General features: G+C 55.2%; 1 non-coding gene across 1 annotated transcript; it reads right to left on the minus strand.

Annotated features, from left to right (window-relative positions):
* Positions 1-5,762: 5,762 nt before the first annotated feature.
* On the minus strand, positions 5,763-5,834 carry TRNAQ-CUG (transfer RNA glutamine (anticodon CUG)). Its single transcript has one exon. It is a non-coding gene; the product is annotated as a tRNA-Gln (tRNA).
* Between the last annotated feature and the right edge of the window lie 2,790 nt (positions 5,835-8,624).

Genomic DNA, 8,624 nt, shown 5'->3' on the forward strand with positions numbered 1-8,624 from the left:
TCCTGGATGGTGCTTCTTTTTCCACTGTGGTCACCCTCACTCAGCCAAATCCCCCTGGCCAAGCCTGGCAGTCTCTCTGTCTCCCTGCCCATCACCAAGTATGGCCTCTCTACAGGGCCACCAAGCGTTCTCTGCTCATTTCACCTTTGGAGGGAGCTGCAGACCTCTTTGGGCAAGCCTGGTATGCCCTCTCTTGCAAGACCCAGGCTGTGAACCCCTTGCTTCTCCCTAATTAAACCTGGTTATGAAGTTTCCAGTAGAACCTCTTCAACGTTGCACCTCACAGGGGACCTTCACGGACCAGTCATCGGTGGTTCGATGCCTGCACTTGCCATCTCTTCTCCACTTGGAGAAGAAGAGAAGGCTCCGGGGAGACCTTATAGCAGCCTTCCAGTACCCAAAGGGGGACTACACGAGAGACGGAGAGGGACTCTTGATCAGGGAGTGGAGCCATAGGAGGAGGGGGAAGGGTTTTGAACTGAAAGAGGGGACATTTAGACTAGGTATTAGGAAGAAATTCTTTACTGTGAGGTTGGTTGCCCAGAGAAGCTGTGGATGCCCCATGCCTGGAGGTGTTCATGACCAGGCTGGATGGGGCTGTCAGCAACCTGGTCTAGTGGGAGGTGTCCCTGCCCATGGCAGGGGGGTTGGAACTTGATGATCTTTAAGGCCCCTTCTAACACAAACCATTCTATGATTCTACCTCTGCTGCTGCCTCCCTTCACCCCCGTGTTGGACAACCTGCCAATCTGCCGGTGTAAGGTATTGCCTCTCTGGTTTCTCACCTGGAGCTAGTATGAAGCAGCCATTAACTAGATATGCTTACTCTTGGTTGCAGTCCTAGCCGAGCTCCTGACCTTGCTGAACGAGGGGACGAAGAGAGAGGGCAGGGAATGAGGTTCAACAGAGGGAAGAGTTGGCACCAGGACCCAAAGCAGCGTGTTACTGATTGCACAAGCTGGACTGCCGACTTCTGCTGGGACCGAGGCAGTATGGCAGGACCCAGTCCCCGAAGGTCTTGGAAACAGGGAAGGTATGTTTGGTATGCAGATACTCTGCAGCTGCAGGAGGAGGAATGCCCCTTGTGGGGCTGAGACAGCATTCCTCCAAGCAGTGGAGGGTGCTCCTGGGGCTCTGCTAGGCTTACTCAGCAATCGGGGAGAAAGGATTCTGGGCCAGTGGATGTAGTGGGCCAGTGGGTGTAGTGGGCCAGTGCAGGCAGGTTCCTCGCTTTTCTCTTTGGTTTCCTTCCTGGCAGCACCAGCTGCTGGGGCTGCCATGGTCCCCAGCCTGTTTGCTTCCCCAAGCTCATGGTAACTGCTCCTACCGCTGTAGGCTCTGATGCTGCTCCTCCCTGGGGAGAACCCTTTGTGCCCCCCTTACAGGATTCAGTGTGCAGCCAGAGACCTCCCAGAGCTCCCCAGGGCCTGGGACCTGCAGCTCGGGCCAGGCTGTCCCACACAGGACACCAGGTCAATCCAGGTCCTGCACTCCTGAGGCCTTTCTGTCTGAGGGCAGACCTTGGCAAGCCAGAGAGCCACCTTCACCCAGCAGACCTCTTCTGTGGCTCATACTTCCTGACTGCGGTCCTTCTGAAAATTGCAACCTGGCTCAGTGTTGCAATTGGCTCAGTGTTATCCAGCTGGGTCCAGCACAGGGCAGCCCCTTACCCCTTCTCACAGAGGCCACCCGCTGCCCTCCATACCAACGCCTGGCCACATACAGCCAATACAGTGCCCACTGGGAATACCTGCTCGGACCTGCTCCTGGCTGGACCTGCGAGTGGGCATGGCAGCAAACAGACTAGGATGGAGAAAGCCATAGGGTTAGGAGTGAAGACTCATCCCAAGGATTTACAGTGAAATCTGTGTTGGAAGAGACTTTCTCTCCTCTCTCCAGGCCTTCTGGCCAGAAGGGTCTTCTAGTCACTGGCATGAAACTGAAATGCAGAGCAGGTGGATTCCTTACACACAGCAGCCCTGTTGCTCTCCAAGGTGGCAGATGAAGCACACTCCGACCTCTTGGTGCATGCAGATCAAACCTAGAAGTAGATGGGTTTTTAAAGTGGGATGAAACAATTCAGCTGAGAATGAGGTAAAGAAAAGGGAATCCTTGAGGTATCACTATAGAGAAGACAAGAAAACTTCCATTCAACCCATCAGCAGACCTTACCCCATAACCCTAGCATCTGCTCTCCAGTGCAGCCACTTAAAGGCAATGGCCAGGAAGGCAGCTGCAGTACAAGATTAGACAGAAGTAGCAGCTGATTCAGGAACGGTGCTAAAACCTGAGGAAATGCCCTTGAGGAAAGCGGCACTTTTAGAGGAATGAGGCTATGAGCTCTGGTATCCCTGTCACGCCTGAGACAGGGGCACAGTGTCCACTGAAGCCAACAGCACGATGGCTCATGTTTGCCTGGAGCTCAGGGTTTTTCCCGACTCTTCCACATCACGATGACTCCCAGGTGCTCTGGGAGACCGATCCCATGTCCCTTTGAAATGTGAAATGCAGGGAACGAGCCACCCCATCCTTTACCCAGAAAAGAGAGCCATGAGCTTTTGGCTCCCTGCCCCGAGGCTCTCCTCAAAAGCAGACCATCCAAGCCTTTGGCCTCTGGGGTGAACTGACTGAGCAAAACAGGTCAATTTGGGTGCGGGTTTTCTCCTTCAGGGGAGGACGCGGGCATCTCTTTGATCACCCTCCTACGCGCTGATTTGCTCTTTTCCATCAGGTTCTCCGCTTCCCAAGCTGAGCCCAAACCCCTGGTTGGAAGAAGCGTGAGGGCCTGGTCAAGTCATCAGGGTACATGGCAATGGAGATCCCAGGGAGAGATTAGTTGAGAGGGACCTGCCCGACCCTCTGCTCTTCATCGTGAAGAAACTGCCTTTGTTCCCTGGGCTCGCGGGCAGAAAAGACAGGTTCTGGCAGAGCCTGCTGAGCGTAAGCAAGGTCCCTGAGGCCCTCAAGCTTGCCCTCAGCCCACAATGGCTTTTCCTTGCCCTTGAGCTTTGCCACATCCCTGGAGATATGAGTCTCTTCTCCCACCATCTCCTGTGAGCCTACAATGACCCGCTGGAGAGGCGTATCTCCCCGGGTCAGCATGAGCCCCTGGACTGAAAGCACTTGAGAGCTGACTGGAGGCGTCCCTAATAGCTGAATAACGTGACTGGTGGCCAAGCTCACCGTGAAGAAGGCGACGGAACAAGTGTCATCCGTGTGATGGAAGGCCACGTAAAATCTCTGCCCAGCTAGCCTGAGACCTCTGAGCCAGTGGGTTTTTGCAGGCCTGGACACAAATTAAATATATTGGCATTCGATGGTATGCAGCTGGAGCAAAACATTTCAGGTGAAAGAGGCCAGGGCTTAATCACCATTGGGGCTTCAGCGAGCAGTAACTGCTAGGTGTTCAGATGCTTCATGAGCAAGGAATGTTTGTGGCCCCATGGGGCTCTGGGACGCAGCATAAAAGCCTGCGCTGCTCCTGGCTCCGCATGCTCCTCTCTTGCCTCCTTTTCCTCAAGGAGCAAGGTAAGCCCGCGTCCGCTCCATCTCTCCCCGTGGGCTGAACTGCTATCATGGTGGTTACTCAGGCTGACACTTGGGCTGCCTCAGCCTGGCCCTACAACAGAACTGTTTGAGGGCTGCCACCTCTTTGCCTTTTGATGGTGGTGGCCGGGGAGAGGTGGGAAGGGAGGGGTTCTTTCAAGCAGAAGGGGATCAATGGGGCTCAGCCGCAGGGAGGTCTGCCCACCAGAATTTGCACCTGCAGCACGTGCTCTCTAACCAACTGGACAAGCTCATCCAGTGCCTTCTTCAATGCAGCAGTGTTAGTTCTGGGGATGGAATGTGATCAGTCTTTCCACAGGCGCTTTACACCCACTGTGCTGGGTCCTATCTCAAAGGGGGTCAGCCTTCCCATCCCGCGCAACTCAGAGGGCACAGTGAGTGTTGTGGGAGCTGTAGGCACAGTGTGCATTTATAAGAGGTGATTTCTGAGATAGCTGTTCAACCCAGCCTGTTTGAGCTGGGTCCATTTCATCAATCTTTACCCATGCTATCGTACCAGGAAACGCAGGAGGAGGTCCTGGTGGAATCGGTAGTCAGTTAGGCAGGTCTTTGCTCCCAGTCCTTCAGATCTAGCCCTAGGGTGTTGTGCGCGTTAGTAAAATCAGCTGCAGGTTCTTTCTGGATGTGGAGCTCAAAACAGAGGTGCATGGCAGCAAAGTATATCTTCAGCGAGAGTGGAAGAAACAATAGACAGGCTGATGTTGGAGTCCGTGTTTCCTCCCTGCTCTGTGTTTCAGCTTTGCCTCCCTCACCGAGAGATGTCTTGCTTCAGACCCTGTCCCCCACGCCCCTGCGGAGCCTGTGGCCCAACCCCACTTGCAAGCAGCTGCAGCGAGCCCTGCGTCACCCGCTGTGCTGACTCGACGGTGGCCATCGAGGCTTCCCCGGTGGTGGTGACCCTGCCGGGCCCCATCCTCACCTCTTTCCCGCAGAGCACAGCCGTGGGATCCTCTCTGTCAGCTGCTGTCGGGAGCTCCCTCAGCACCGGGGGGGTTCCCATCTCTTCTGGGGGCTCCCTTGGTCTGGGGGGGTCAGGGCTGTGTCTGCCTATCCCCCGCTGCAGTCTGAACTGCTGAAGCCGGCGCATCATCCCCTTTGGAGCGGGAAGGAAGACGGGAACTCTGCAGCAGGAGTGTGGCCGCGGCTTGCCGATGGGCTGGGTGTCCCCATCCCAGCAGGCAGGAGGGACCTGCGCCCGCTGCTCCTCACTGCATGGCAGGCCTCGCCGTGCCTCCCCTGGCTCCGATTTGCTCTGAGCTCCTTGAGAAAGGGCTCGTTCTTTTCTGCTTTGCTGAATCTCCTGCTGATGGGGAGAGGGTGCTGGAGTTAGGGACTGCTCTTGGTGGGCTGCGATTGCCACCAGGTAGAGCAGAATGGGAAAAGGCAAGCGCTTTGTGTGGAGCTTCTCCTTGGGCAGCGGGCCATTTTCTTTGCCTCCCCGAACCCTGCAGACGTGTGTCTTGGTCTCTGCCCTGTGCCACCGCATTTGCTCCTTCTCATTAAAGACTTTGTGCAGCGTAGCTGGAGACTCGTGGTGGTTTGTTTCCCCCCCCGCCTCGGCTGGCCAACACCGCTGAAAGGAAGAAGGAGAACCTGCTCTCTCCCATGACAGTGAGTCTGCCCCCCTGCATGGGGCACTCCCAGCTGTGGGTGGAGCTCCCTGAGCCGGAGCACCAAAAATAAGCAAGCAGGCAAGGGAAAGTCAGAAACGCCTCAGAGCAACGGAGAGAGCAAGAAGCACTGGACAGAATTGGAAATACAAGTACTGCCACAAACAGTGGTGGTCAAAGATGGGAAACGTGTGCCCAGGGAGGTTGCAGAGTCTCCATCTCTGGAGATGTGCAGCATCCAACCAGACAAAGGATGAAAAACGGCCTCTACTTGGCCTTGCTTTGAGCTGGGCTCAGGCTCAGACTGCATCGTGTCTCCACCCTGTCTGCTGTGTGATTCTCTGAGGCCCTGCTGGAGGCCCTCATCCAGGAGCAGCCATCAAGCAGAAGTCAGCAGAGAGGGAGCGCTGGCCATTTCTGACGAAAGCTGCAGAGACTTGGTGGGCACAGGGTAGAAGGGTCACTGATGTCAGTGCCAGTGCTGCAAGCGCAGGAAAAGAAGGAAGATGTGAGTGCATCAAAGAATTGACCCAAGAGCAAGTCAAGGGAATTGGGTGTAAGCATGGTGAGGGAGCCAAAAGGACCAGGCCCCACTGAGGTTTGCACTCAGATCGCTGGATTCAGAGTCCAGAGTGCTTACCATTACACCATGGGACCTCCTGGATGGTGCTTCTTTTTCCACTGTGGTCACCCTCACTCAGCCAAATCCCCCTGGCCAAGCCTGGCAGTCTCTCTGTCTCCCTGCCCATCACCAAGTATGGCCTCTCTACAGGGCCACCAAGCGTTCTCTGCTCATTTCACCTTTGGAGGGAGCTGCAGACCTCTTTGGGCAAGCCTGGTATGCCCTCTCTTGCAAGACCCAGGCTGTGAACCCCTTGCTTCTCCCTAATTAAACCTGGTTATGAAGTTTCCAGTAGAACCTCTTCAACGTTGCACCTCACAGGGGACCTTCACGGACCAGTCATCGGTGGTTCGATGCCTGCACTTGCCATCTCTTCTCCACTTGGAGAAGAAGAGAAGGCTCCGGGGAGACCTTATAGCAGCCTTCCAGTACCCAAAGGGGGACTACACGAGAGACGGAGAGGGACTCTTGATCAGGGAGTGGAGCCATAGGAGGAGGGGGAAGGGTTTTGAACTGAAAGAGGGGACATTTAGACTAGGTATTAGGAAGAAATTCTTTACTGTGAGGTTGGTTGCCCAGAGAAGCTGTGGATGCCCCATGCCTGGAGGTGTTCATGACCAGGCTGGATGGGGCTGTCAGCAACCTGGTCTAGTGGGAGGTGTCCCTGCCCATGGCAGGGGGGTTGGAACTTGATGATCTTTAAGGCCCCTTCTAACACAAACCATTCTATGATTCTACCTCTGCTGCTGCCTCCCTTCACCCCCGTGTTGGACAACCTGCCAATCTGCCGGTGTAAGGTATTGCCTCTCTGGTTTCTCACCTGGAGCTAGTATGAAGCAGCCATTAACTAGATATGCTTACTCTTGGTTGCAGTCCTAGCCGAGCTCCTGACCTTGCTGAACGAGGGGACGAAGAGAGAGGGCAGGGAATGAGGTTCAACAGAGGGAAGAGTTGGCACCAGGACCCAAAGCAGCGTGTTACTGATTGCACAAGCTGGACTGCCGACTTCTGCTGGGACCGAGGCAGTATGGCAGGACCCAGTCCCCGAAGGTCTTGGAAACAGGGAAGGTATGTTTGGTATGCAGATACTCTGCAGCTGCAGGAGGAGGAATGCCCCTTGTGGGGCTGAGACAGCATTCCTCCAAGCAGTGGAGGGTGCTCCTGGGGCTCTGCTAGGCTTACTCAGCAATCGGGGAGAAAGGATTCTGGGCCAGTGGATGTAGTGGGCCAGTGGGTGTAGTGGGCCAGTGCAGGCAGGTTCCTCGCTTTTCTCTTTGGTTTCCTTCCTGGCAGCACCAGCTGCTGGGGCTGCCATGGTCCCCAGCCTGTTTGCTTCCCCAAGCTCATGGTAACTGCTCCTACCGCTGTAGGCTCTGATGCTGCTCCTCCCTGGGGAGAACCCTTTGTGCCCCCCTTACAGGATTCAGTGTGCAGCCAGAGACCTCCCAGAGCTCCCCAGGGCCTGGGACCTGCAGCTCGGGCCAGGCTGTCCCACACAGGACACCAGGTCAATCCAGGTCCTGCACTCCTGAGGCCTTTCTGTCTGAGGGCAGACCTTGGCAAGCCAGAGAGCCACCTTCACCCAGCAGACCTCTTCTGTGGCTCATACTTCCTGACTGCGGTCCTTCTGAAAATTGCAACCTGGCTCAGTGTTGCAATTGGCTCAGTGTTATCCAGCTGGGTCCAGCACAGGGCAGCCCCTTACCCCTTCTCACAGAGGCCACCCGCTGCCCTCCATACCAACGCCTGGCCACATACAGCCAATACAGTGCCCACTGGGAATACCTGCTCGGACCTGCTCCTGGCTGGACCTGCGAGTGGGCATGGCAGCAAACAGACTAGGATGGAGAAAGCCATAGGGTTAGGAGTGAAGACTCATCCCAAGGATTTACAGTGAAATCTGTGTTGGAAGAGACTTTCTCTCCTCTCTCCAGGCCTTCTGGCCAGAAGGGTCTTCTAGTCACTGGCATGAAACTGAAATGCAGAGCAGGTGGATTCCTTACACACAGCAGCCCTGTTGCTCTCCAAGGTGGCAGATGAAGCACACTCCGACCTCTTGGTGCATGCAGATCAAACCTAGAAGTAGATGGGTTTTTAAAGTGGGATGAAACAATTCAGCTGAGAATGAGGTAAAGAAAAGGGAATCCTTGAGGTATCACTATAGAGAAGACAAGAAAACTTCCATTCAACCCATCAGCAGACCTTACCCCATAACCCTAGCATCTGCTCTCCAGTGCAGCCACTTAAAGGCAATGGCCAGGAAGGCAGCTGCAGTACAAGATTAGACAGAAGTAGCAGCTGATTCAGGAACGGTGCTAAAACCTGAGGAAATGCCCTTGAGGAAAGCGGCACTTTTAGAGGAATGAGGCTATGAGCTCTGGTATCCCTGTCACGCCTGAGACAGGGGCACAGTGTCCACTGAAGCCAACAGCACGATGGCTCATGTTTGCCTGGAGCTCAGGGTTTTTCCCGACTCTTCCACATCACGATGACTCCCAGGTGCTCTGGGAGACCGATCCCATGTCCCTTTGAAATGTGAAATGCAGGGAACGAGCCACCCCATCCTTTACCCAGAAAAGAGAGCCATGAGCTTTTGGCTCCCTGCCCCGAGGCTCTCCTCAAAAGCAGACCATCCAAGCCTTTGGCCTCTGGGGTGAACTGACTGAGCAAAACAGGTCAATTTGGGTGCGGGTTTTCTCCTTCAGGGGAGGACGCGGGCATCTCTTTGATCACCCTCCTACGCGCTGATTTGCTCTTTTCCATCAGGTTCTCCGCTTCCCAAGCTGAGCCCAAACCCCTGGTTGGAAGAAGCGTGAGGGCCTGGT

The sequence above is a fragment of the Numenius arquata genome, unplaced genomic scaffold (assembly GCF_964106895.1).
Source record: "Numenius arquata unplaced genomic scaffold, bNumArq3.hap1.1 HAP1_SCAFFOLD_90, whole genome shotgun sequence".
In the NCBI taxonomy this organism is placed as follows: Eukaryota; Metazoa; Chordata; class Aves; order Charadriiformes; family Scolopacidae; genus Numenius; species Numenius arquata.